The sequence below is a fragment of the Geotrypetes seraphini genome, chromosome 2 (genome assembly GCF_902459505.1).
Source record: "Geotrypetes seraphini chromosome 2, aGeoSer1.1, whole genome shotgun sequence".
NCBI lineage: Eukaryota > Metazoa > Chordata > Amphibia > Gymnophiona > Dermophiidae > Geotrypetes > Geotrypetes seraphini.
In genome coordinates, this window is record NC_047085.1 from 104,436,557 (window position 1) to 104,463,849 (window position 27,293).

General features: G+C 42.8%; 4 non-coding genes across 4 annotated transcripts; all 4 read left to right on the plus strand.

Moving 5' to 3' along the window:
* Nucleotides 1-10,316: 10,316 nt before the first annotated feature.
* Nucleotides 10,317-10,395, plus strand: LOC117356163. The gene has a single exon (XR_004538593.1). It is a non-coding gene; the product is annotated as a small nucleolar RNA SNORD87 (small nucleolar RNA).
* A 12,247-nt stretch (nt 10,396-22,642) lies between these two features.
* LOC117356164 lies at nt 22,643-22,723 on the plus strand. The gene has a single exon (XR_004538594.1). It is a non-coding gene; the product is annotated as a small nucleolar RNA SNORD87 (small nucleolar RNA).
* A 595-nt stretch (nt 22,724-23,318) lies between these two features.
* On the plus strand, nt 23,319-23,399 carry LOC117356165. Its single transcript, XR_004538595.1, has one exon. It is a non-coding gene; the product is annotated as a small nucleolar RNA SNORD87 (small nucleolar RNA).
* Nucleotides 23,400-23,994: 595 nt separating this feature from the next.
* LOC117356166 lies at nt 23,995-24,075 on the plus strand. The gene has a single exon (XR_004538596.1). It is a non-coding gene; the product is annotated as a small nucleolar RNA SNORD87 (small nucleolar RNA).
* Nucleotides 24,076-27,293: the final 3,218 nt, after the last annotated feature.

Consider the following 27,293-nt stretch of genomic DNA (forward strand, 5'->3'; position numbering starts at 1 on the left):
TTGTTTTTTCTAGGCTATCATGGATAAAAGTACCGTGCAGAATCTCATCATTGCAAAAAACAATCGATTGTCTCTGATTGAAAATAACGGAGCTAGTCCGGTGTGGAAGTTCTTTCTGGTCATCTACGTGGATGGTCAATGCAGCGGTTTCGCCATGTGCAAGACTTGCAAGTCAGCGTTGAGGTGGAGGTCGTGTGATGGTACCAGTGGCCTGAAATCACATGCAGCAATCTGTAGTGGGCAAAAGTATACTGCTGTGACGAGAAGCATCAAGGACTTTTTACATAAAGAGAATCCGAAGAAAAAATACAGCAGAACCTTGCCTACAGCAGTGAAAGCAAAAGTTACTGATGCAGTTGCTTTGATGTGCGCCATGGACATCCTACCTTTTTCTCTGGTTGAGGGAATAGGATTCGCTCGTCTTGCTGACTTGTTGATTTCCATTGGTGCGAAATATGGCCAAGTTTCTTCTGATCTGGTACTCCCCTCTGCCAGAACAGTGTCCAGACATATTTCAGCAATTGCTGAAAAAGAAAAGGCTGCATTGTCTGAGGTGTTGGGTCGGCAAAATAAATTTGCCATTACAACTGATCTGTGGACTGAAGATGGAACTGGTATGGCATACATAACCGTGACTGCACACTATGTAGACGACAATTTTCATCTCCACGCAAGAGTTCTTGCCACCAGAACTCTGCTTGATAAGCACACTGCAGCTAACATTCGATCAACTGTCAAGGAAATCTTGGAAAAGTTTGGGGCTTATCGTCAGAACAATGTCTATATCACTGACAATGGAGCTAATGTTAAGGCTGCCTTCAAAGATCAACAGTGGCTATCATGTGCAGGCCACAATTTGAATCTTGTGTTGGTTCATGGATTGAAGCACAATGACAACTTTGATTCTCCGATTGCCGATGTAAGTGTGCTGATTAATCTTGCAAAAGACACCGTTGCACATGTCAAGCATTCAAAAATGCATCACAAGCTAGAGACTAGCCTTAAACAGGCTGTTCCAACAAGATGGAATAGCATCTATAACATGCTGGAATCGGTATCTCAAAATCTACCACATCTTAAAGAACTGGCCAATGAGTATAGGGATAAAAAACTGCAGAGGCTGCTTTTGGATTTGAATGAAGCACTATTGAATGACACAATTTGTGTCTTGCGCAACTTTGATGCGGCAACAACTGCCTTGTCTGCTGATAAAACACCTACCCTCTGCAATGTCCTTCCAACACGTGCTCAGTTGTTCAAACATCTGAGTGTTACTGCAGCAGATTCATCAATTATTGCTTCCATAAAGAAACATTTTGAACAGTTAATCAACACTTATTTCCCGGTTTATCCATTACACAGCATTGCTTCTCTGTTACACCCATGTCTGAAAAATAATCCAGTTATCTTCCCAGAAGATGCAAAAACACAGGCAATCATATCTTTAAAGAGGTTGTACGATGAGGTTGAAATGGAAGCCCCCTCAACTTCAAATCTGGACCAACATTCCACACTTCCAGAGATCGCCACAGTGGGTGAACTCCCAGGGCCAGGTCCCTCCAAAAGAAGGAAAACAGATGCAACTGTTGGTTTCCTGAGTGACTTTTTTGAGGCTGCTGTTAATGAGGTGGATAGCTATCTTTGTTCTACTGATGTTGATGCTGATGTTTTAAGATTTTGGAGAACTAAACAAGAAAGCTGGCCAAAATTAGCAAAAGTTGCACGAGGGATACTGTGCATTCCAGCTACCAGCACATCTTCAGAGAGGGTATTCTCTATTGCGGAAAAGACTGTGGTGTGGAAGAAAGGAGAACTAGACTGAATCCAGAGATTGTGGATGATTTGTTGTTCATCCACGGGTTAAAAAATAAGGACAATTAAAAGTACTGTTTTGTTTTTGTATTGTAAAGTTGTAAAGAATGTTTCCTTTATACGTTAATAAAGATAAGTATATAAAATCATACCTGTTTGAGGCTTTTATGGATGCTGCGGGGACGGTGACAGGGTGGTGAATGGGATGGCAGTGGCGATGACGGGGCGGTGAAGAGGACAGTGGGCCGGGGACGGGGCGGTGACAGGGACAGATTTTTTCCCCGTATCATTCTCTAATGTTGGATTCAAGTGAGGAAAGGAGACAGAGACAGATGGATGAGAAGGACAGAGGGGCTACTAGGGGGACCAGGAGAGATAGACTTCAGGGAGTGTGGAGGGGGCAGGAGAGAGAGATGATCTTGGGGAAGGACAGAGGGGGGACAGGAAAGGGAAAGATGGCAAAAGGGGTGAAACAGGGTCAGAGAGAGATGGTAGAGAGTGTGAAAGGGGGAAAGGGAGAGATGGAAATGGTAGGACCACTGCTGCTTTGGGGCACTGAGAGAGGAAAGGTTGGTTAGGACTGCTGCTGCCGCCTCAGGTAAGTAAAGACCCTGTCAGGTGATAAATGCAATGGAGGATCTATGAGGGCCAAAAGAGTACAAAGGAAATGGTGAAAGGTGAGGTGGTGGGACTGGGATCAGTGGGAGGCAGGGTCCGGGCATGATAGAGGCAGGGCATGGGTGGGGGTCAGGGTATAGGTGGGGCTATTCTAGCACCCGTTACTGTAACGAATGTAACGGGCTAAAACACTAGTTGAAAATAAAATCATTTTCCTACTTTTATTTGGTGATTTCATGAGTCTCTGGTTGCATTTCCAATATTTATTTCTGCCTTCTGCACGCTTCCTCTCCTCCGTACCCCATTCTCTTCCCCAACCAACATCTCTCTCTTGCTCCCTTCATCATGAGTCCAACTTTTCTTCCTCTCGCCTCCACTTCTATTGACAATATGTCTCCCTCTCTCACTGTCCATCTGTCTTGAGAGATCCAGACATCTCTCCCACCCCTTCTACTGCCACATCCAACATTTCTCCCTCTCTCGTCCCCCGGATCATGTTCAGCATTTCTCATCACTGCCCAATGCCCCTATCCCTCTTCTCCACAGCACCATGCAACATTTCTTCCTCCATTACTATTTCCAACATTCCTCCCACTTGCATCCCCTTCAATCTGCCCTCTCTACCACCATAGCCAACATTTCTCCCTCTCATCCTTCTTTGAAATTATATTTATTAAAGGAACATTGCACAGAAGAAAAAATACCAAAGCCAACTCAGGAAAAGGGGAACAACAGAAGGCAATGTCTCAAAACAGCAAGATTCTCTCATCCTTCTATTCCCCATGAATCTCTACGTCACTCCTCTCTATGCCCAATTTTCCTTTCTTCCTTTCCCTATGTGCACCATCTCTCATTCACACACTTGTTTTCATTATATAATTGTTTTCCTTTTTCTTGGAATGCCAACATCAAATTCCTGTAATAGGGAGCTTCTGTGCCACAAATAAGTGCAACATATTATACAGACATTTTACATTTGAACAGCACTTAAATTCAATCAAAATTATATTCTATGACAAATACATATATCATCCCCCCTTTCTACTTATCCAAAAATTGCACTCAAATTAAAAGTATCTTCCCACCCACCCACCCTAGAAGTGTATGATCAAAGGGCAAAATCAACAGTCATTCCTTTCAGAATTTGTCAATGGCTCCCAAATATCCATAAACTTTCTATAATGTATCTGCTGTATAGTAATCATACGTTCCATTTTAAACATGTGGCATAGAGATTCCCACCAGAAAGTATAATTTAACCGATCCCAACTTTTCCAGTTTCTCATAATAAGTTTTATCCCAGGACAAGCAGGCAGCATATTCTTGACTGATGGGTGACGGCACCGACGGAGCCCCGGTACGGACAATTTTAGAGTGATTGCACTCTAAGAACTTGGAAAGTTCTGGTAGGCCGCACCGCGCACGCGCGAGTGCCTTCCCGCCCGACAGAGGCGCGCGGTCCCCAGTTTCTTAGTTTCCGCGGAGCTAAGAAGACGCGTTTCCTCAACGGCCGTTGAAGAAATTTTTTTGTTCTTTCCGCTCGCGTAAACCTTGCTTGAAATAAAGATTTCTTTATTTCTTTTGTTTTTCTTTAAAAAAAAAAAAAAAATTACTTTAGTTAATTTCTTTTTCAATTTTCGTTTCGCCCCGGCGGGGCCTGTTGCCACAATCGAAGCCTCGGCCTTCGATTTGGCAGAGGCTGTCTTTACTTTCATGCCCCCTCAGCCCGGGTTTAAAAAGTGCCAGCGGTGCGCTAGGCCAATTTCACTGACAGACCCGCATAACTGGTGTCTGCAGTGTCTTGGTCCCGACCATCAAGCGTCCACTTGCACCCGCTGTGCAACTTTGAAAAAAAGAACACTTAAAAACCGCCAAATCCAGCAGCGGTTGCTCTTCGGTGCCGAGATGTCCGATTCCACCGTACCGGCACCGACATCGGTCCAATCTCAATCGGCACCGACTTCATTGATACCGCGCGATACCGCGCCGGCGTCGCATCCAGCAGGTAAGCCGGCTAAGAAGCCTTCCCCGCTGGAGCGTCCTCCGGTCTCCACTGCAGTGAGTCCAATCCTGCCGACTGCGAGGCGTCCACGGAAGCGCTCCGCTCCGATCGAAGTTAGCCCCTCGACATCGGGTTCTTCGTCGGAGTGTCGAGCGGCACCCAAGGTACCGCAGAAGAAAAAAAGCGGTACCGGTGCCTTCACTGGACGAGCGTATTGCCGCTGTTCTGCAGGTACAGCTGAGAGAGCAACTCCAACAGCTACTTCCTGCCCTTTTACCCCAGAACCTTCCAGTTCCGGTCCGGTCGGAGCCACCGGTACCGATGGTGGAACGCCCTCTTTTATCGGCATCCACTTTATCGGTACCGGTTCTTACCACCTCATCGACTTCGATGCCGGTTTTAGCTCCAGAACCTAAATCTCACCACCAGGCGGTACAAACCTCGGTACCAGCACAACAGGTTGCATCGCCTGGTACCGTATCCATGAGGTCGGGCAAGTCTACCCATAAAACCCGACACCTGGAACCCTCCACACCAGAGTCTCGACACCATGGCTCTCAGGTTAGGGATCCTGACTTATGGGGTGATTCTGAAGAGCCCTTTCTGTCCGAAGGTGAATGCTCTTCTGATGAGGAGGAACGGCTAGTTACAAATCCCTCTTCTCATCTGGATTCCACATCTTTTCCATCTTTCTTAAAGGAAATGTGTGAATCCTTGTCTATTCCCTTGGAGGCTGAGTCAAAGAAATCTAAGGCATTTCTTGATGCATTGGACTTTGACCAGCCTCCAAGGGAATTTCTTAAACTTCCTCTCCATGATATATTGAGAGAAACGTTTTATAAAAACCTAGAGACTCCCCTAACTGTCCCAGGAGCCCCTCGTAAACTGGACTCTTTATACAGGGTGATACCTATTCCTGGGTTTGATAAACCCCAACTCCCGCATGAATCTCTTTTAGTGGAATCCACTTTAAAGAAATCAGCGGGAGCTAATGTGTATGCCTCAGTCCCTCCTGGCAGAGAGGGCAAATCAATGGACAAATTTGGCAAGCGGTTATATCAAAACGCCATGCTAGCCAACAGATCAGGAAACTATGCTTTTCATTTCTCATTTTATTTGAAGCATTTAATCCAAACAATTTCTACTTTTGAGAAATATCTGCCTGATCGCAAAAAATCTAATTTTAATGCCTGTACTTCCTCTCTTCTCCAGTTGAGGAAGTTTCTAGTAAGATCAATTTATGACACCTTTGAATTGACTTCTAGAGCCACGGCTATGTCAGTGGCTATGCGCAGGTTGGCATGGCTCAGGGTCTCAGAACTAGAGGTAAACCACCAAGACCGTCTAGCGAATGCACCTTGCTTAGGGGATGAACTGTTTGGTGATTCTATGGATTCCACAACACAAAAACTATCGGCGCATGAGACACGTTGGGATACTCTCCTCAAAAATAAAAAGAAGACTCCCCCTACTAGGCCCTTCCGACAACAATCGGCCTACCAACGCCGCTTTGCTGCTCGCCCCTTGCCTCAGGCTACTCAACAGCCTAGACGTCAGCGACAACAACAACAACGTCAACCTCAGAGGCAGGCGCAACAGCAACAAAAACCTCCACCACCTCAAAAGTCTACCCAGCCCTTTTGACGTGTTTCTCTTGAGCATAGCCAATATTCCACCATCTGCCCATCTTCCTCAACCGATAGGAGGGCGCCTGACCTATTATCTCAGCCGTTGGGAGATCATTACATCCGACCAATGGGTCCTCAACATCATCCGCCACGGCTACTCTCTCAACTTCCAGACTTATCCCGATCAAAGTCTGCCAAAAGAGTCTGCTTTGAACACTCATCAATCCTCTCTCCTGATTCAAGAGGTTCAATCCCTCCTTCTTCTCAACGCCATAGAAGAAGTTCCTCTAGACCAGAAAGGACAGGGATTTTACTCCCGTTACTTTCTAGTTCCAAAGAAAAAAGGAGATCTCAGGCCCATTTTAGATCTTCGAGATCTCAACAAATGCTTGGTCAAGGAGAAATTCAAGATGCTTTCCTTAGCAACTCTTTATCCTCTTCTCAATCAGGACGAATGGCTATGCTCCCTCGACCTCAAGGAGGCTTACACTCGTATTCCTATCCACCTAGCCTCCAGACAGTATCTCCGCTTCATGATCAATCACTGTCATTACCAATACAAAGTTCTCCCCTTCGGACTTGCTTCATCTCCAAGAGTGTTCACCAAATGTCTGATTGTGGTGGCTGCTTTCCTTCGTTCACATCATCTTCAAGTTTTCCCTTACCTGGACGATTGGTTGATAAAGGCCAATTCTCCTCAAACAGTGCTACTGGCCACCAATCAAACCATCTTGTTCTTACAGATTCTGGGGTTCGAGATCAATTTTCCCAAATCTCATCTCATCCCCACTCAGAGACTTCAATTCATTGGAGCGGTGCTAGACACGATCCTCATGAGAGCATTCCTGCCGTCCAACCGTCTCCACACTCTTCAAGTTTTGTGTCAACAGGTTCTTCCTCAAAGTTCCATCTCTGCCAAACAAATGATGATACTATTGGGACACATGGCTTCAACAGTTCATGTCACCCCTCTGGCACGTCTTCACCTGCGCACACCTCAATGGACCCTTGCTACCCAGTGGTCCCAAGCGACGGATCCTTGCTCACGTCACATATCTGTGACATCATCTCTTCGTCAGTCTCTACAATGGTGGTTGGTATCCTCAAATCTATCCAGAGGTCTTCTGTTCCATCTACTTCCTCATCAACTAGTCATCACAACCGATGCCTCCCCGTATGCTTGGGGAGCTCATTTGAACGAGTTCCAAACTCAAGGCCTTTGGACAACCCAGGAAAAGAAGCATCACATCAATTTCCTGGAATTCAGAGCGATGTTTTATGCCCTCAAGGCTTTCCAACATCTTCTCTTCCCTCAAGTTCTTCTGCTGTGCACAGACAATCAAGTGGCGATGTACTACATCAACAAGCAGGGTGGAATGGGCTCTCGCCTCTTGTGCCAGGAAGCCCAGAAAATCTGGACTTGGGCCATAAATCATCATCTATTCCTGAAAGCGATTTACATTCAGGGAGAAAAGAATTCCTTAGCGGACAAGCTCAGCAGAATTCTCCAGCCTCACGAGTGGACACTCGATCCTGTAACTCTACAATCCATCTTCGCTCAATGGGGCACTCCTCAGATAGACCTCTTTGCAGCTCCTCACAATCACCAGCTGCCCCTATTCTGCTCAAGACTATACTCGCCTCACCGTCTGGCAGCGGATGCGTTTCTCCTAGATTGGTCAAATCTGTTCCTGTATGCTTTCCCTCCTCTGCCTCTCATGTTGAGGACCTTGTTCAAACTCAAGAGGGAACGAGCCACCATGATTCTGATTGCTCCGAGGTGGCCCAGGCAACATTGGTTCTCCCTTCTACTTCAACTCAATTCCAGGAAACCTTTTCTTCTTCCACTATTTCCTTCTCTGCTTACACAGCATCAGGAAACCCTTCTACATCCCAACCTCCAGTCTCTGCACCTGACAGCTTGGTATCTCGGGCTGACTTCGAGTGATTCGCTTTTGTCTCAGCCTGTTCGTTCAATTCTGGATGCCTCCAGGAAACCGGCCACTCTGCAATGTTACCATCAGAAGTGGACACGTTTTTCTTCCTGGTGTCTTCTTCATCATCATGATCCCACTTCCCTTGCAGTGGAGACCTTGTTGGATTATCTTCTTTCGTTGTCCGACTCTGGCCTCAAGTCCACTTCAATCAGAGTCCACCTCAGTGCTATTGCGGCTTTTCATGAGCCAGTCCATGGAAAACTCCTCTCAGCTCATCCCTTGGTGTCCAGGTTCATGCGGGGTCTTTTTAATGTGAAACCACCTCTTAAAGCCCCTCCTGTTATCTGGGATCTCAATGTGGTTCTTTCCGCTTTAATGAAGCCTCCATTTGAACCCTTGGCTACCGCTTCTTTCAAGTTCCTCACTTGGAAGGTACTTTTCCTTATTGCTCTTACCTCTGCCAGGAGGGTCAGTGAGCTACATGCACTAGTTGCGGATCCACCTTTTACAATCTTCCATCATGACAAGGTGGTTCTGCGTACACATCCAAAGTTTCTCCCTAAGGTTGTCTCTGAATTCCATCTCAACCAATCCATTGTTCTGCCTGTCTTCTTTCCGAAACCTCACTCGCATTCTGGAGAACAGGCTCTGCATACTTTGGACTGTAAGAGGGCTCTAGCTTACTATTTAAACCGTACTAAGCCCCACAGATCATTCCCTCAACTCTTTCTGTCCTTTGATCCAAATAAATTGGGACGTCCTGTTTCTAAGCGTACGTTGTCTAATTGGCTGGCAGCGTGCATTTCATTCTGTTATGCTCAGACCGGACTGACACTGGAAGGTTCTGTCACGGCCCATAGAGTCCGAGCTATGGCAGCATCTGTAGCTTTCCTCCGTTCCACTCCTATTGAGGAAATCTGCAAAGCTGCTACTTGGTCCTCAGTTCATACTTTTACATCTCATTGTCTGGATGCTTTTTCCAGACGGGATGGACACTTCGGCCAATCTGTTTTGCAAAATTTGTTTTCCTAATGGCCAACCTTCCCTCCATCCCTCTTTTTGTTAGTTTGGAGGTCACCCATCAGTCAAGAATATGCTGCCTGCTTGTCCTGGGATAAAGCACAGTTACTTACCGTAACAGGTGTTATCCAGGGACAGCAGGCAGATATTCTTGCGTCCCTCCCACCTCCCCGGGTTGGCTTCTTAGCTGGCTTATCATAACTGGGGACCGCGCGCCTCTGTCGGGCGGGAAGGCACTCGCGCGTGCGCGGTGCGGCCTACCAGAACTTTCCAAGTTCTTAGAGTGCAATCACTCTAAAATTGTCCGTACCGGGGCTCCGTCGGTGCCGTCACCCATCAGTCAAGAATATCTGCCTGCTGTCCCTGGATAACACCTGTTACGGTAAGTAACTGTGCTATATGGCAACTCCTGTCATAATAAAGAGAAGTTTATTATTCTGGGAAGATATTTGGTCTTTAGCCCTCATTAATGTGCCAAAGAGCACGGTATCATATGACAATGCCACTGGATTTTCCAACATTTTATTCACTTGACAACAAATGGATCTCCAAAACCCAAGTATCAAGGGACAGTATTACAGTAAATGATCCAAAGTCCTTACCTCAAGATGACAGTGCCAGCATCTGTTAGACTTGGAACTATCTACTTTCTGTAAACGAACAGGGGTCCAAAAAGATCTATCTAACAAAAAAAAACAAAACTATGTTTGTCTCATAGATGCAGACACCGTACATCTCATCCTCCAAGTCCAAATTCGTGGCCATTGAGATGCAGAAATCTGCTGCTTTATCTCAATGCTCCAAATGTCACGAAGACCAGTCTTTAGTTTCTTATTCAAAAATTCAGATATTAATTTGTACCACTGCGCTGCCTGATGACCCAAGAAAACTTCTGTGCTTTTTAATTGCCCATGTGCAGAGACAGTACAGCATATGCAACTGAGTACTGCCCCCCCCTAAAATTCAGGCAAGAGGCAAAGCCGTAATAATTAGAGGATACCTTGCGGTGAAGGGAACTAGAAACAAAGCAGAAAAATGAGCAGTGAAGATAAAGGTGCTTTGATTTAAAAAAAAAAAATTACATTAGAACAGAGGCTCTCGATTCAATCTTTGGGGCACACCTAACTAGTCAGGTTTTCATGATACAATGAATATGCATGACGGTGATTTGTATGTGCTACCTCCATTTTATGCAAATTTATCTAATACATATTGTGCATATCCTGAGGCCTGGGTTGAGGACCTTTGCATCACCAACATAGCTTTGAAGTTTGAAGTAACACTATCTGTGGTTGCTTTGCTGGTACAATGATGAATATTTGCCGTTTACCCAACTGAATCATTCAGTGATGACAATTTCTAAGCCTGAGATGCCAGCAAAGTCTTACCCCAACCACACAGTTATAATCTGATTTGTGAAATGGTTTTGGGAATGGATTTTTTCTAAAGCATTGTGGTGTCACTGTCTGTTCATTCTTCAGCTGTCCTGTTTGGTGGATCTCTTCATGCTGTCCGTTAGCAGTCCGTGAAACATCCTAGATGCTTGCAGGTAAATGGAATGAAGCAGTACAGAACTGTATTATTGGTTTTTAAAAATATTAAGATGATTCTGAGTATTGGATTTCCTTCTTTAAGACATGGCGGATTTATAATTCTCCACAAGTGCAGTATGTATACTGTATCGCACTGTGTATCTCATTTTCAGATTGAGTTAAGCTTAGTGTGTATAATATTAGGAGGGGAGGAGGGAAGGAGGAAATAAGGGCAAGACTGTTAATAATGTTTAAGGAGTAAGCACTATTGATATAAAAAAGTTGATGTAACTAACTATTGTGTACTAGAATTATAATTGTGACTATATGCATATGGTTTTCCTTAATAAAAATTGTTTAAACATAAAAGTATTAAGATGGAGATTGTACAGCAGTATTATCTATAGTCAGCAGATATGTTGTCAAAGGAAACATCAATGGTGAGCTGAAATGAAGGAAAAAAAAGACTTAAGGAGGTCACATGACTTCATGGACTGGAGCGGTAGCTGCTCAGCTTAGCTCCGTTGTACAGTTTTGACAGTTATGGAAACTCTTATCTACACAGTCTGTCCCCTAAAGTAAGAAGTTTGGTATTAGAGAATGACACGGTGACAAAATTCATCACCGTTCCCGTCCCCACGGATAACCGCGGGAAATAATCCCATTTCATTTTTTAGTGTCTATTTCAGCCTCAGTCCTTCTACACCAGCATTCTTCAAAGCAAAGCTTGAGGGTCAGTGGTTGTGGCCATTCATACTCTGATTCTTCCCTCTCTCCTTAAAGAATGACATGAAGATTGTTTACCGTGGTTATCCGCGGGGACGGGAACGGTGATGAATTTTGTCACCGTGTCATTCTCTATTTGGTATTAAATAAATTATGGTTTGGTCTTCATGCTATGGAAGTGATGGGGTGTGGGATAATTTTTTTTTTTTCTGCTGTTCTTCCTCCCAGTTCTTGTTTTTCATGGGTGGCTACAAAAGGTACTATTCCTTGTACCTTTCATTCTACATAGCAAGAGGGGGATAATTCTCTTAACCCTTTCAGGACCATAAGGATCGTAGGCCAATTTTTGTGGTTTTGACGACATTTTTATGGTAAGGGCTTGCAGATGCCAAAAAATTGATTTTTTTGTGAAATATCATTATTTTTTTTTTAAAAAATCACACTTCTGGCTTATGGACAGTGTGGCAAGTGAATCTTCTCGTCAATCTGGCAACGACGCTAATGAATGAATGTCGGAACCAGTTTGTTTACATAAAGGCAGTATCATATGGAATCCGTACATATCAAATTTAGAACTGTAGACTATCCCAATCAAAATTTATAGGATTTTAAAGTTATGGGACAAATATGTCCCTTGGTCCTGAAAGGGTTAAAGGGGGGGGGGGGAGGGATTAAGGGAGTTGCGAGGTAATGGGAAGGGGGATTGGCTTAGGATAATGTAGGGTGTGAAGGTGAAGGCTATAGGGAGTGATTCTTTTGGAGGCTTGGCAATGAAAGCATATTTCATTGTTCTTTCATATGGCATTTTTGGTTTGTAGAGTCATATCTTTTCTATTTTTCCAGATCGATAGATCACTAATATTGAATGCAGACGATGAGATTTGTTCTTTTCATGTTATTTTATTGTACATTTTAGACATTGTGTTTTTTATATGTCAGTTCTAGGAACACATATCTCTGTTTTTCTTTAATAAAAAAATGTTATGTTAAAAAAGCCTTTTATTCCCTGTCGTCGGCAGTGGAGGAATCCAGGCAAATGGGTTGTGTCTGTCTACCAGCAGGTGGAGATAGAGAGCACTAAGCTGCACCAGATATATTGGATGACACTCCCTGGCTCTCCAGAACTCTCTTGTCTCCAGCAGGCGAGTAGATGGACATGTTCAGTTCCTTGCTTCATCTCTACTTAGTATAAAATTTGGGCCGGGACGCTCCTCATTAAGTTCTGTGTTTCAGGTGAGTGTGAGGATCGGGTGTGCTGGGTGCCTGTTTGGGGCAAAGCTGGTGTTGCCAGTTCTCTACCCATCCCCCTATGTCCCAGTTTTATCAGCTCTAGTCTATGCCTGCTTCCTCTTAAAAAAAAATAAAAAAAAAAGGAGCATGGTAGCCTTCAGGTAGCTCTGTTGTTGGCTCTCCTAATTGAAACCCAGCTGGAGACAGAGCTTCTTTTCTTTTGTTGGAAAAAAGTAAAATGACCTGGAACCTCAAGACAGCTGTAGCAGCCCTATAGAATATGGCTGTGCTGAAAGACCCCCTTCTATGAGTACCTTGCCATGCCACTGAAAGTCCGTCCCAGGCCAGTCTGCATGTTTTGAGTCTGCGAGGAATGTCTCTTTCTTTTTTTGGGGTGTCTGGTGCCATTTTGTTTTGATTTCTGTGATCGGCATTCTGCCTCGGGAGTGCAGTGAAGCCTGCTTCATGGCCATAGGAACTTTGGCAGACCGAAGATAAGTGGTTTGATGGCAGCTAAGGTGGTCAAGTGCTGCTTCCACTGTGGGAAATGGCGAGCAGTGTCTGGAGAGTGTGGGGGGTTTTTTTTGTTTTGTTTTTTTGTGCTGCAGGTCCTGACACGACCAATGTTGATTGCAGTTTGGCTGGACAGGAGATTTCCTGTACGGTGGTGGCTTCCATGGAGGACTCGCAAGGGACCCCTCTGCTGTCAGGGTGTGCTGTACAGACCTCTGCAGGAGGCCTTGGGCAGGAATTAGGGGCCTTGGGGATTCCAGGGGCTGGACTGCAGCAACATTTAGGAACCAAGATAATTGCAACTTCCAGTGGGGATAGTTGGGGGCTCAGGAACCCTTTTCCCCAGAGTCTGTGATGTTCCTGAACCAGACTTTCTTACTGAAGTAGGCTTGGCTGGTACTTTAGAGGTCTTCGCCTCTCATGAATTCCCTGGGGGAATCTGCAGCAAAAAAGAGAGAACTTCTGGGGGATTGGGGGGTCTTTCTTTAGTAGAGTTGGAGGCTATGGACTCCTTATTGTTTCTAGTATTGTTAAATAAGTTTTGTCTGTTTTGTCCACATTCTTAATCTGTATTATTTTAATTTGTAATTTTACTTTGTACATCGCTTTGAATTTAGATAAAGCGATTAAACAAATCCAAATAAACTTGAAACTTGAAACTTGAACTTATGTTCTGCTCATGCTTCTTTCCTGGACACATTGGAAGATGGGAAGCTTCAGAGTCTGTTGATCCATCAGCGGTATGGTTTTTTTGCAGGGAAGAACTTCTAACATTTATTGTCTGGGTTCTGAAGGCCCTCAGTATTACAGATCTAGCGACTGCCATTCAGTCTACTTCGAACCCAAAGATAGTAGGTACTAGGCGGCTGCCTAGAATCTTTCCGGTTCATGAAGCCATTCAGAAGCTGATCACTGTACAGTGGTCTTTCCCTGACACTTAGCTTAAAGATGGTGTGGGCTATGCCGCATCTTTATCCGCTGCTAGGGGAGAAATTAGAGAAGATAGACTCCTTGATAGCAGTGGTCACTAAGGCTGCCTGCTGGTAGATGGATATAACCCATCGGATTCATTTGCTGTGACTAAAGAGAGAGAAAATTTATCAGCTAAGTCCTAATTTTACTTTTTTTTTAGCTCGGGCAAGTTACATTCAAGCACAGTTAAGTATTTCCCTATCCCCAGGGGGTTTACAGTAGGTTTTTATCTGAAGCATCTCTGGTATTCTTTCTCGCTTGCTTGCTCTCTCGCTCGCTATGTATATAGTGATATCTGGTGTGTGTATATGATAGTTTTACTGTTCAAGTTTTATATAACAGCTTACCTGGCTACATGGACATCTTTGTGCTAGGTTTTCGTAATTTAATGCAAACAAGATGCACTATATCACTTTACCAATATACAGAAATTGTAGAGTACATTTTTAGGGCTAAAATCCACACCTATTAATGCTGAGCACTGGGTTGAGATGTGATAGTTTTGCCATTTGGTACTCAATTAGCATATCCTTATTCAAGTAGAGCAATTAGCATGTTTCCAAAATAGAAATGAACCTTCTATCAATCTTTAAAATTTTTGAGCTAAGTCAGTGTCTGCAGATATTTGGCCAGCAGCAATTTTCCTCATGCTGTTAAAAAAAAAAAAAAAAAAAAAAATTAGGGCTGATTCAATATCTGATATGTTTTTTGGGCAGTTGTTAACAAAAGCTCTGGGGTTTGGTTTCTCTGTTTTAGGGCAAGAATGAAATGAGACCACTTGACTGTCTGAGCAGGTGCTGGTCCCCATTTTCACAGCAAAGCAGTGGGACACATGTAAGTAATTTTTTGTTGGCAAATCAGACACCTGCATGGTATATTCTTGATCATTAGGTGTGACTTAAGCTTAAGAAGAACTTTTGTGCAATGAGACAATTGTTTTGTCCAAGAAATTGTCTTTACTATTAATGCAAGTAAGCAAATAGAACAAGTACTAAATCACAAGAGAGACAAACCATATAAATAACATTAAAAAGACTTTTTGGCAGGATGTCTGCATCAGGGTATAATACAAATAAAAGCTAAAATAATGCACACACTGTGGTCAGTGTTTGGGGTTGTTGTTTTTGGTTGTTTTTTTTACTGCCGATTGCTGTGGGTAGACTCTGTCCCAGATATTCAAATCACTGGCACTGAATTTTCAGTACTTATTCCTTGTAAGCTGGCTGCTGGAGCTTATGCGGATCACAGCCGATATTCAGCCGAGACCTGCATAAGTAGAGTTTTTCTATTCCAATCCCCTGTCCCACCTCCTGCCAGAGGTCATCATGGCCATGTTTTAAGGATGAACTATGAAGGGGTGGGAGAGAGTCTAATTTACCTGCCTCAAGGACCATTAGACCACCAAGGACAGTAAGTAAGGGAGGGGGGTTGAGGGTTGGAGGTGCTCCAGCCTCTGATTGACAGTTTTTATGTGGTCCTGTTTGCTGGCTTTGCTATGCAAACAGCGGCACTGAATGTTGCTGGCACCCACATAGCTGTCAGTTCCTTCCTGATTCTGCTCTTGGAATGCTCCTCTCCAGCCCATTTTTAAAAATGGCCTGTTGGTTGATATTCAGTGGCATTGCCTGGTTAAATGCCACTGATTTTCTGTGGCTGGCTGCTTAGTGTGATTTGAGCCGGGAGGAGTCTCTCCTACCTGTACAAGTTTTATTATCCTCCCTCCAGACCAGTCCAGATGCATGGGTGTTTGTCTTTTCCTTCTAGTAGATGGAGAACCAGTGACATCACCCTATAAGTGTCCTGTGCAGCCTATCCCTCTATCATTATTCTCTGTTTCTCAGTCTCCCAAGAGATAGTAGGTGAGTCATCTGTGTGATTAGTAACTGGCCAGTTAGATTGGGGTTAGACCAGTGGTCTCAAACTCGCGACCTGCCAGGTACTATTTTGAGGCCCTCAGTATGTTTATCATAATCACAAAAGTAAAATAAAACAGTTTCTTGATCATATGTCTCTTTAGCTATAAATTACAATATTATTATTAAGACTAGCCAAAAGGAAAGATTTATAAACTATAAAGAGTTTTACCTCATGCAAAATTGTCATTTCTTTAATAAGACATTAACTATTTTTTCTGAGGCCCTCCAAGTACCTAGAATTCCAAAATGTGGCCTGCAAAGGGTTTCAGTTTGAGACCACTGGGTTAGACTATCGGTGCTGGAGAGGCTGCTTTGGGCTTTAAAAACAAAAATAGAGCAATCTACTGGCCTGAGTAGAAGCAGTGGAGAGGGGCTAGGAGCTATTGGGCTTTGTGATCATATTTTTATTTTGAAAGGTCTTTATTAAAATTTAATATTTTTTGGCTCTCTCCTGATTTTGTTGCGATATTGTACTGGTTTTGTTTGTCTACTTGCTGTATAGTATAATACCATTGAGGTAGCTATTTGACTTCTCAGCAAATGAATCCTTGCAGCTCTGCAGACTTTCTGGTCAAGAGGCCATTTTGGGCATTAGTTTTTGGGCATCTCTAAATTTTGTAGTATTGAGACTAACTTATGAATGGGACAGACACATTGTGAAACCACTGGGACTGTGTTTTTGCTGGCACTGTGATGAATATCTTTGCCGTTTACCCAACTGATTGATTTTCTGTGAAGAGACTGGTGAAGATCTGAGAGCCAGCAAAATTGTGACCAACTTCCAGGGATTAGATCTGGAGCTAAATGGTGAGGATGTTTCTGATCATGGGTGTTTTAATTGCAGAGAAATGTCCGTGGGGGATTTTACATACGACGTGTTGATGTACCATATGCTGCAAAGGGCCTTTCTGTGCTATTCTCACAGCCTTTGTCCCATTGGGTCTGCTTATGCAGTAAGTGAAAGAGGTTAGTTGGTTTCTCTCTTAATTTTTTTAAAATCTACTGTTGAATAACATTCAGCATGTGCATTATAATTATCTAATTTCCATTAATATTATATTCCCCTAGCAGAAAAATAAACCTCCCCCTATCTAGTCTCTCCCCCCCAAAAAAAAAACCCACCCATTTCTACTGGTGCAACAACAGTTAAGAGTAGATGGTTGCGGAGTTCTGCAAGTTTAATGGTCCCATATCTTATGAACGGCTATCATATGTCCATTTTTTCTGAGCTGTCAGCTTTGACATTGGACAGAGAGTCTAATTTGCTTAAGATTACTACTTGTGTCAGTGTGTTCTGTTTCCAGTGTTGTGCTAGTGCTAATTTAGCAGTTACAAATAAGTGGGTAGCAAATTTGTGAGTCGATGCTGTGGCCACAGGAGACAGCACTCTGCCACCAAAGAATAGGTGTATTGTGTAACCAGCCGTTGTACACTTATTACACTTCCAATATGTCTGCACTTTCAGACAAGACCAACAAATGTGATGAGTCTCCCTGGCCACCACACTGCCACAAATATATTCTAATACACGATTTGTTAATCACACTAATACCAGATAGGATCAAGGTGATTTACAATAATAAGAAACCATATGGGGGGAGGGGGGTTGCTATTTAACTTATTTATAAATGATCTTGAAATTGGAACGAAGAGCGAGATGATTAAATTTTTAGATGACACTAAACTGTTCAGTGTTAAAAACTTTTGCAGATTACCAAAAATTGCAGGCAGACCGTAGAAAATTGGAAGATTGGGCGTCCAGTTGACAGATGAAATTTAATGTGGCAAATGCAAAGTGATGCACATTGGGCAGAATAACTCAAATCATAGTTACCAGAAGCTAGTGTCCACCTTTGGGGCTAGAGCGCAAGAAAAAGGATCTGGGTGTCATTGTAGACAATATGATGAAACCTTCCGCTCAATGTGCAGCAGCAGCAGGCCAAAAGTTAAACAAGATGCTAGGAATTATTAAAAAAGGGATAGTTGACAAGGCTAAGAATGTTATAATGCCTATGCATTACTCCATGGTGCAACCTTACCTTCAGTATTACGTTCATGTTTGAACATAAGAAGTTGCCTCCGCTGGGGCAGACCAGAGGTCCATCTCGCCCAGCGGTCTGCTCCCGCAGCGACCCATCAGGCCCACTGCCTGAACAGTGGTCTCTGACTAATTTTATAAATTACCTTTAATCCTATCCCTATAACCTTACTTCTACTCTTATCTGTACCCCTCTATCCCTTTGTCCTCCAGATACCTGTCCAGACCTTCTTTGAAGCCCTGTAGCGTTCTTCTGCTTATCACATCCTCCAGTAGCGCGTTCCAGAGGATGTGATAAGCAGAAGAACGCTACAGGGCTTCAAAGAAGGTCTGGACAGGTACCTGGAGGACAAAGGGATGGAGGGGTACAGATAAGAGTAGAAGTAAGGTTATATTGGTTTTATTTCAAGAAAGATAGATATAGCGGAACTAGAAAAGGTTCAAAGAAGAACGACCAAGATGATGAAGTGGATGTAACTCCTCTCATGAGGAAAGATTAAAAAGGGTAGGGCTCTTCAACTTGGAAAAGAGACGGCTGAGGGGAGATATGATTGTAGTCTGCAAAATCCTGAGTGATATGGATTAATTTTTTTTTTTTTTTTTTAACGCCGTCAAAAATTACAAAGACGAGGAGATATTCGAAGTTACAGGGAAATACTTGAGGAAATATTTTTTCACTCAGAATAGTTAAGCTCTGAAATGTGTTCCCAGAGGTTGTAGTAAGAGCGGTTAACGGAGCTGCTTTTAAGAAAGGTTTGGACAATTGAGAAAAAGTCCATAGTCTAATATTGAGACAGACATAGGGGAAGCCACTTCTTGTCCTTGATCGGTAGCATGGAACTTTCTACTATTTGGGTTTTTGCCAGATACGGGACCTGGATTGGCAACTGTGAAGACGGGCTACTGAGCTAGATGGACCATTGGTCTGAGCCAGTAAGGCTATTCTTATGTTCTTATATATGGGAAAGTATATGGATGAGTCAAAATTCGCATAAAATCAAATCAAAATTTCCTAAGCAGTGTTTGTTGTTTTTTTTGTTGCAAATACTCAAAAAAACTGAGTTCAGTCCTTATTTGCAATGGTAAATTGTTCCAAATAGAAATAGCAACATTAACAAATGAGGAGTTAAAGTCAACCTGTTTATCTTTGCTCCGGCCTCGAATTGGTCAGAATTAATGTCCTAAAAACAATGCATCATTTGCATGCGTGGATACACTTATACAGAGCCATCTTTGGCGCCCTATTGTGTAACACACAAATAAGGTAGAAATGTGACATTTTGGTTGAGATCTTAACTTGAGCCAGGGCTTCTATTGAAGTATCTGGAATAGTAATAAGAGATGGTTCAGTAAGGTAGACCGTCACGTCCTCTTGCGATCGGATGCGCTGAAGTTTCCATTTTGGTAGAAAACCTGTGTGAATGGGCACTTGCCGTTTTATGATAAGTACCTCTTCGAAGAACCAACTAAGTAAGAGCGCTTTGGTGCTTGTGTTGTGGCTGTTCCTTAGTAAGAACTGCCTTCTTTATTTTAAAGTTGGAAAAGCAGACAATAATTTTTGCTCTTAGACCTGCCCTGACCCAAAGTATAGTGAGCCCAAACAGGCCATTTATCAGATGATGTGTGTCTGAGAGAAGCACTCATACAATCTTTTGGACCATCATTTCACAGTCCAAATATTCGGCCATAAGACCCCCTGGTATGTGGAGGTTGCAGCTAGAGAATGACACTGGGACAAAATTTTCCTCGTCCCCGTGAGTTCTTTTCTGTCCCTGCCCCATTCCTGCACTTTCCATCCTCATCTGCACAAGCCTCAAACACTTTAAAATCATAAGTGTTCGAGGCTTGTGTGCTTAAGGCAGAGATTGCAGGAATGGGACAGGAACAAAATTTGACGGGAAGGGGAAATTGAATTCCTGCGCGGATGGAGACAAATTTGTCCCCGTGTCATTCTCTGATTGCAGCTTCTACTGCAATTTTCCAAATCTTCTCGTTTATGTAACAAATGCTTCAGTTGTTGTGTTGTGCTCCTGCATCTGAGTGTCTAATCTTGTGAGAACTTCAGCATGCATAGCTTGTGGCTCAGTTCAGCAGCAGGATCAGCTGCCAAAGGAGTCATTTCTGTGTGAACAGCTTTTAACATATGTCTTGATTTCATAGATTAATGCACAGAGTTCGCTCACTGGAGTAATTGCTATCTCACTCTTTTGTTAATAAGGTTGTAATGGCGATAGTAGTGCATCTGATTCCTGAGTGAATTTGCTAGGGGCAATGCGAGGGCCTCAGCTGCCATCTTGTTCTCAGGATGCAAACTGTGCTGGGCAGGTTGAAAGGTGAACTCTGATTGCAGGAATTAATTAACCCAAGTACGGTCAGCTATATGCAGGATGGCCTCGGTGCTATAAAAATTATAAATATGTGCTATTGAGCTCTCTGCTCAATTAGAATTAGATAGATATAGGTATTTTGTATCTATATTTAATGAGATGAGCAATAAACACATTGTTGGAATTTAGAGTAGGGAAATTACTTCTTTGGATAACAGGACTATTGGCAATGGTTTATGTTTATTAGTGTTTATATACTGCTCTTTGTTGCAACATCAGTACTGTGTACATCAATTAAAAAGGAAAAGAACGCCAAGAATTGTACCGATATAAAGGGAGGAAGAGAAAAAAAATAATTCAGTTGCCCAACTAAAGATTAAAACCATATAATATAAAATCAAAACTAAGAGGAAATGCCAATCCAAATAAGTTTTAAAAGCTCTAAATTTAGTATAGATAGCCTCACAGCGAAGTTTGTTTGGGGGAGAGTTCCATAAATATGAGACCGATGCAAAAAAGAGGCAGAGTTTTGAGTAGATTTTAATCTAACCAAATGGATGTATGGTAAAGTCGATCTATTTAGTGTTGATGAATGCAAGGTTGTGGCAGGTTTATATGGAACCAGTAAGTTTGCAAGATAATCAGGCTGCCCACTAGTCAATACTTTAGATGCCACATTTTATCAGAAGCCAGTGATATTCCTTAAACTGCTTTGCTAGCAACATGATGAGTATTTTTACCATTTAATAAACTGGTTAATTCATGAGAATTTGTGCATCTGAGATGCCATAGTTTTGCTGCCTTTTAGTGTAACAGCTTTTCACAAAGCTATGTATGGCCTGTGTTTAGTAGCCAGTGATGCCATTTGTACAGGGAGTCTTCTGTTGTCATTCCCTCTTCCCTCCTCCAAGGCCAGGGGATAGACCTAGAGGACATGTTTCTAGTCTCTTATGCGGTCTCTTCCTTGTTTCCATTGTGCTTGCTTTTTTGAGGGAGAAAGTGAATTTGCTGCAGGGATCAAAGACACACCTGTATGTCACTGGTACTCTCCAAAGGAGAACATCATAGAGTTAAAGGGGCAGAGAGAGAAATAGGAACTGAGGAGAGGTCAGGGAAGAAAGAGCACAAGGGTAAGAGATGACCTAGGTAGAAGTGGAGGAATAAAGCTAGGGTGGAAAGGACTAGAGAAAGAAGGAAATGCAGAAAGAAGAGTCAAGAAAAGGGAGTCTGATGGAATAGAAGGGATAGATCTGGAAGGACAAAAGTAGGGGGGGGCAGAGATGAATATATGCAACAACATTTTCATGGTTTGCTACTTGTAGAGACAATTATATTCCGAAATGTAAAATGGCACTGGGATTGGGACTTTTCTCTAAAGCACAGTAATGTCTCACTACTTTTCTGCTTCTTTTTAGATATCCTGTTGTGATAGATGTTTTCATGCTCTCGGTTAATGGTGATGCATCCCAGAACTTTTTAGGTAAATGTAATATAGCAGTATAGGTCTGCCTCTAGTATTAGCAGGAGTCGGTGGTGGTGTTTTCACTTTAATACTTTTAGAGCTTTAGATGTAAATATATATGGAGAGTTTCATCCATATTTTAACCCTTTTATTTTACTTTACTTAACCATTCATAAAGTGACAATTATTATTTAGATGTCAAATATTTTCTGAAATTATTCTAGAGTACTTCAGTTCCCCAAAATTCCAGTGTCTGAATATGGGCCTCCTTTTTTTTTTTGTACATGTGTGAATTTCAGAGGCGAGAGGCCTATGTATAAACCCAAGACTCATACTGGAACAATATGCACCAACAATTTTTGGCCCAAGTCCAGTGAATAGCAGCTGATTTACTCCTATTACCTTGATACTGAGAACCCATTCCTTCTCTCTGCTGTGCCCTGTGATAGTGAAAGCTAAAAATCGATGTATTAGGTACTTCTCCCTATGTGCTTCCTGTCAAGGGGTAAAGGACATGAGTTGGGGGGGGGATGCACATTCATTAATTCCCTGTGCTATCGGCTTGCTGCCTCTGTTCCCACTGGAGCAGTAGTTGTAGGAAACTGGCATATGAGGGGTAAACATGGTAGGAGACAAAGGAGAGGTCCCCGAAAGAGGGAAATGGTAAGAGAAAGGAACCTGAACAGAGAGAACAAGAATGGTGATATGGGATAGATGGAGGCAAAGTAGAATGGACTGAAAGGACGGATAAAGATTTTTTATTTTTTTTTTGGGGGGGGGGGAGAAAGAAAGATGGATCAGAGAAATGGGTAGGGCCCTGGAAGGGTGAGGAGATATGTGAGCATACTCCTTCCCCCCTCCCCCCCCCATTTTTTTTCCTCTTGAGAAAAAGGAGGACAGAAGTGTGTTGCTGGCACTGTGATGAATATCTTTGCCGTTTACCCAACGGATTGTTACTGTGAAGAACCTCTTGAAAATCTGAGAGCCAGCAAAATTGTGAACAACTTAGGTGTTTAACCTGTGCATTTATAAAGAGATATTTCTGATCATGGTACTTGCTTTACACACACAGATGCGGAAGCAGGGTTTTGCCTTTTGACAAGTTGAGATGCACTGTATCTTGTGATGACCCTTCTCATGCCTATTGTGTAGGGATTCTGGCTCGCAGTGTCTACGATCACTAAGTGGAAGGGGTGAGTGATTTGGGGGGGTTTTCTCTGGCATTTGTATTTGGTGTGTAACACTAGGGAACCATGGAAAGATTCATGTAGTACAGAACTTACACAACATGAAAATCTCTTCCTGAGATGACTTCAGACGAATGGGAAAATATGTCTGGAAAAACAGAGATAAAATGTAATCTCATTTCATCCAAGTCATGAGGGTACTTTTATTTTAAGCTGGAAGCTTAGTACTGCATGTTATACTGACATGAGCATGACTAATTCATGCCCCAGAAAAGCGAGAGTCAAATTAAACACTTTATTTTTGAGCCCTGGAAGGGTGAGGAGGTATGTGAGCATACTCCTTCCCCCCTCCCCCCCATTTTTTTTCCTCTTGAGAAAAAGGAGGACAGAAGTGTGTTGCTGGCACTGTGATGAATATCTTTGCCGTTTACCCAACGGATTGTTACTGTGAAGAACCTCTTGAAAATCTGAGAGCCAGCAAAATTGTGAACAACTTAGGTGTTTAACCTGTGCATTTATAAAGAGATATTTCTGATCATGGTACTTGCTTTACACACACAGATGCGGAAGCAGGGTTTTGCCTTTTGACAAGTTGAGATGCACTGTATCTTGTGATGACCCTTCTCATGCCTATTGTGTAGGGATTCTGGCTCGCAGTGTCTACGATCACTAAGTGGAAGGGGTGAGTGATTTGGGGGGGTTTTCTCTGGCATTTGTATTTGGTGTGTAACACTAGGGAACCATGGAAAGATTCATGTAGTACAGAACTTACACAACATGAAAATCTCTTCCTGAGATGACTTCAGACGAATGGGAAAATATGTCTGGAAAAACAGAGATAAAATGTAATCTCATTTCATCCAAGTCATGAGGGTACTTTTATTTTAAGCTGGAAGCTTAGTACTGCATGTTATACTGACATGAGCATGACTAATTCATGCCCCAGAAAAGCGAGAGTCAAATTAAACACTTTATTTTTGAGCCCTGGAAGGGTGAGGAGGTATGTGAGCATACTCCTTCCCCCCTCCCCCCCATTTTTTTTCCTCTTGAGAAAAAGGAGGACAGAAGTGTGTTGCTGGCACTGTGATGAATATCTTTGCCGTTTACCCAACGGATTGTTACTGTGAAGAACCTCTTGAAAATCTGAGAGCCAGCAAAATTGTGAACAACTTAGGTGTTTAACCTGTGCATTTATAAAGAGATATTTCTGATCATGGTACTTGCTTTACACACACAGATGCGGAAGCAGGGTTTTGCCTTTTGACAAGTTGAGATGCACTGTATCTTGTGATGACCCTTCTCATGCCTATTGTGTAGGGATTCTGGCTCGCAGTGTCTACGATCACTAAGTGGAAGGGGTGAGTGATTTGGGGGGGTTTTCTCTGGCATTTGTATTTGGTGTGTAACACTAGGGAACCATGGAAAGATTCATGTAGTACAGAACTTACACAACATGAAAATCTCTTCCTGAGATGACTTCAGACGAATGGGAAAATATGTCTGGAAGAACAGAGATAAAATGTAATCTCATTTCATCCAAGTCATGAGGGTACTTTTATTTTAAGCTGGAGGCTTAGTACTGCATGTTATACTGACATGAGCATGACTAATTCATGCCCCAGAAAAGCGAGAAAGTCAAATTAAACACTATTTATTTTTGAGCATATCTGTAATCTAGGAAGTGTGTCCCATCATCATAATGTATACTGGATTCCTTTATTAACTCCTTCAGGATCCCCCAGGATTTCAGAGACAAATAACTTCATTACACAGAAACCAAGAAAAATATATTTTTTTTTGTGTGTGTGGTTCCTCCCCCCCCCCCCCCCAATTTTTCCACAATCAGCCAGAATGGACTTATTGTATATATTCAAATATGAACCGAAATTTTTGTCTGTTTATATTAGGGTCAGTGCCTGACCTGTTGCAGGCCCCCACCAGACTTGCCTTAAGCCTGGTGGGTCAGGAGAGATCTGTCCCAGCCGACTCTTACAATTCTTACCTCCTGCCTCTCCAATTAGTAAAAATGGTATCTTTAAAATCCCTGGTGGTCCAGTGGTGGACCAGGGCAGGAGTGACCTTCCTTCGCTCTTGCCCCGTGCAGAGCCACTGTGAATAGCTACTGGGAGTTCTCGCGGCAACCTCATGAGTTTCCGAAGTCTTGCAGTTGCCATGAGAACTTGTGCGGCAGCCATTCAGATAGCGGCTCTGCACTGGACAGGAGCATAGGAAGATCGCTTCTGCCCTGGTTCACCACTGGACCACCAGGGATTTTAAGGTACCATTTTTACTAATCAGGGAAGCGGGAGAAAGATGAGAGTTGTTAGTCGGCCAGGAGGTGGGAAGGATTCTTTCTGTTCCAGCCCACCGCTGAACCACCAGGGCTTTTGGCAGGCCTGATGGAAGCCTGCAAGATATCGGGAGGGAGGAGGGACAAGATGCAGAGCCTGGCAGGGCAATTGAATATAAATCCCCTGGTTTATATTAGTCAACCTTTTATGAGGGAAAATGTCTCAGTTTACATTCAAGTATATACGGTAGTTTCTTCTGTTTTAGAGTTGAATAGTCTTAGAGATCTGTGCAGAAAACCTAAGCCATCTAAATGACAACAGCTGGAGATGTATCCACTTGCATTTTTTCTCATGCTGAAAAAGATTGTTCTAACTTGATTGATAATTTGGTGTGCTCTGCAGATGTTTATTCTCGTGCATAGCTTGTTTGGTATGAAATGTGTAGAATAGCAGCTGGAATAGATAGGATGAGAACAAGGAATATCTCCACATAGCTATGTTATTTCTTAGGGGCATTATGAGATCTTCAGACCAGTCCAGATGCTTCGGTTTGCTGCCTTCTACCTGCAAATGGAGACCAAGAACCACTGAACTAGTGACATCGCTTTTTAAACGTAGAAGCATGATGGCAGATATATGTCAAATGGCCCATCTAGTCTGTCCACCCAGAGCATCCGTTAACTCCTTCATAAGAGATCCCACTTGCCTGTCCCAAGCTTTCTTTTTTTTAAAAAAAAAATTGTCAATGTTTATTGAGAAAATGCCAAAAATACAGAACTAAGAAAAGATACACTGCAATAACTGAAATCATCAATAAAACATATACAACCAACAGCAGTAAAATCCTATTCCCCCCTCCCCCTTGCTCTTAACAGCCAATATAAATCAAAATAAGGTCCCAACAAAACAGAAGAGTTTTCAACTGTGGTGTGCCCTCCACTCTGTGTAGGCACTCCAAACTTTACAAAAAGCAGGCATTGTGTTATGTCGTATTGCAGTCAGTTTAGACATTAGCTGACTATAGTCCAGTTTAGCACAAAGAGCTGGCATCGCCGGATGTCCCGGTTGCTGCCAGGACCATGCAGGCTGCTGTAAATATATAAGCCGCCAAACATTGCTCCGAGCTCGAATAGCCCGGCATAGCAACATTCAATGTCCCAAGCTTTCTTGAATTCATTCACAGTCTTTGCACCATCTCTACTGGTAGACTACTCAATGCATCTATCACTCTTTCTGTAAAAAGTATTTCCTTGGATTACAGCGGAGCCTGTCGCCTCTTAACTTCATCCTATGCCTTCTTACCCTGAAGTTTCCTTTCAACTGCAAGAGACTGGCCTCATGCCTATTTATACCATATAGGTATTTAAACATATCTATCATATCTCCCTCTCCTCCCTTTTCTCCAAAGTATGCATATTGAGATCTTTGTTTGTCCCCCATATGCCTTATGTTGACCACCTACCATTTTAGTAGCTTTCTTCAGGACCTACTCTCTTTGAAAATGCATTCTCCACATTTGTACGCAATATTCTAAATGAGGTCTCACCAGAGTCTTATACAGGGGCATCAATCCCTCCTTTTTCCTATTGGCCATTCTTCTCCCTAAGCACCCTAGCATCAGTTTTGCAGATATGAGGGGTACTGTGTCATGCAGGACAGCAACAGCATGTTGCACCTCACACTGCAAGGTCTAAAGCAGGGGTGCCCACACTTTTTTGGCTTGCGAGCTACTTTTAAAATGACCAAGTCAAAATGATCTAGCAGCAATAAATTTTTTTTTAATTTTTTAAATCTTTATTAAATTTCCAAACTACCATTGTGCAAACAAACAATTTCAGTATACATAATATTACATGAAATGCACATTAAACTTAAACATTAAACTTCCAACGCTCATAGGCTCCCTGCGCTAAAAACCACTATCACGATTTAGTTAAAGAGGGCCATAGTGCAAAATATAGACAGCAGATATAAATTCTCAAAACAGACACATTTTGATCACTAAATTGAAAATAAAATCATTTTTCCTACCTTTTTGTCTGGTGATTTCATGAGTCTCTGGTTGCACTTTCTTCTTCTGAC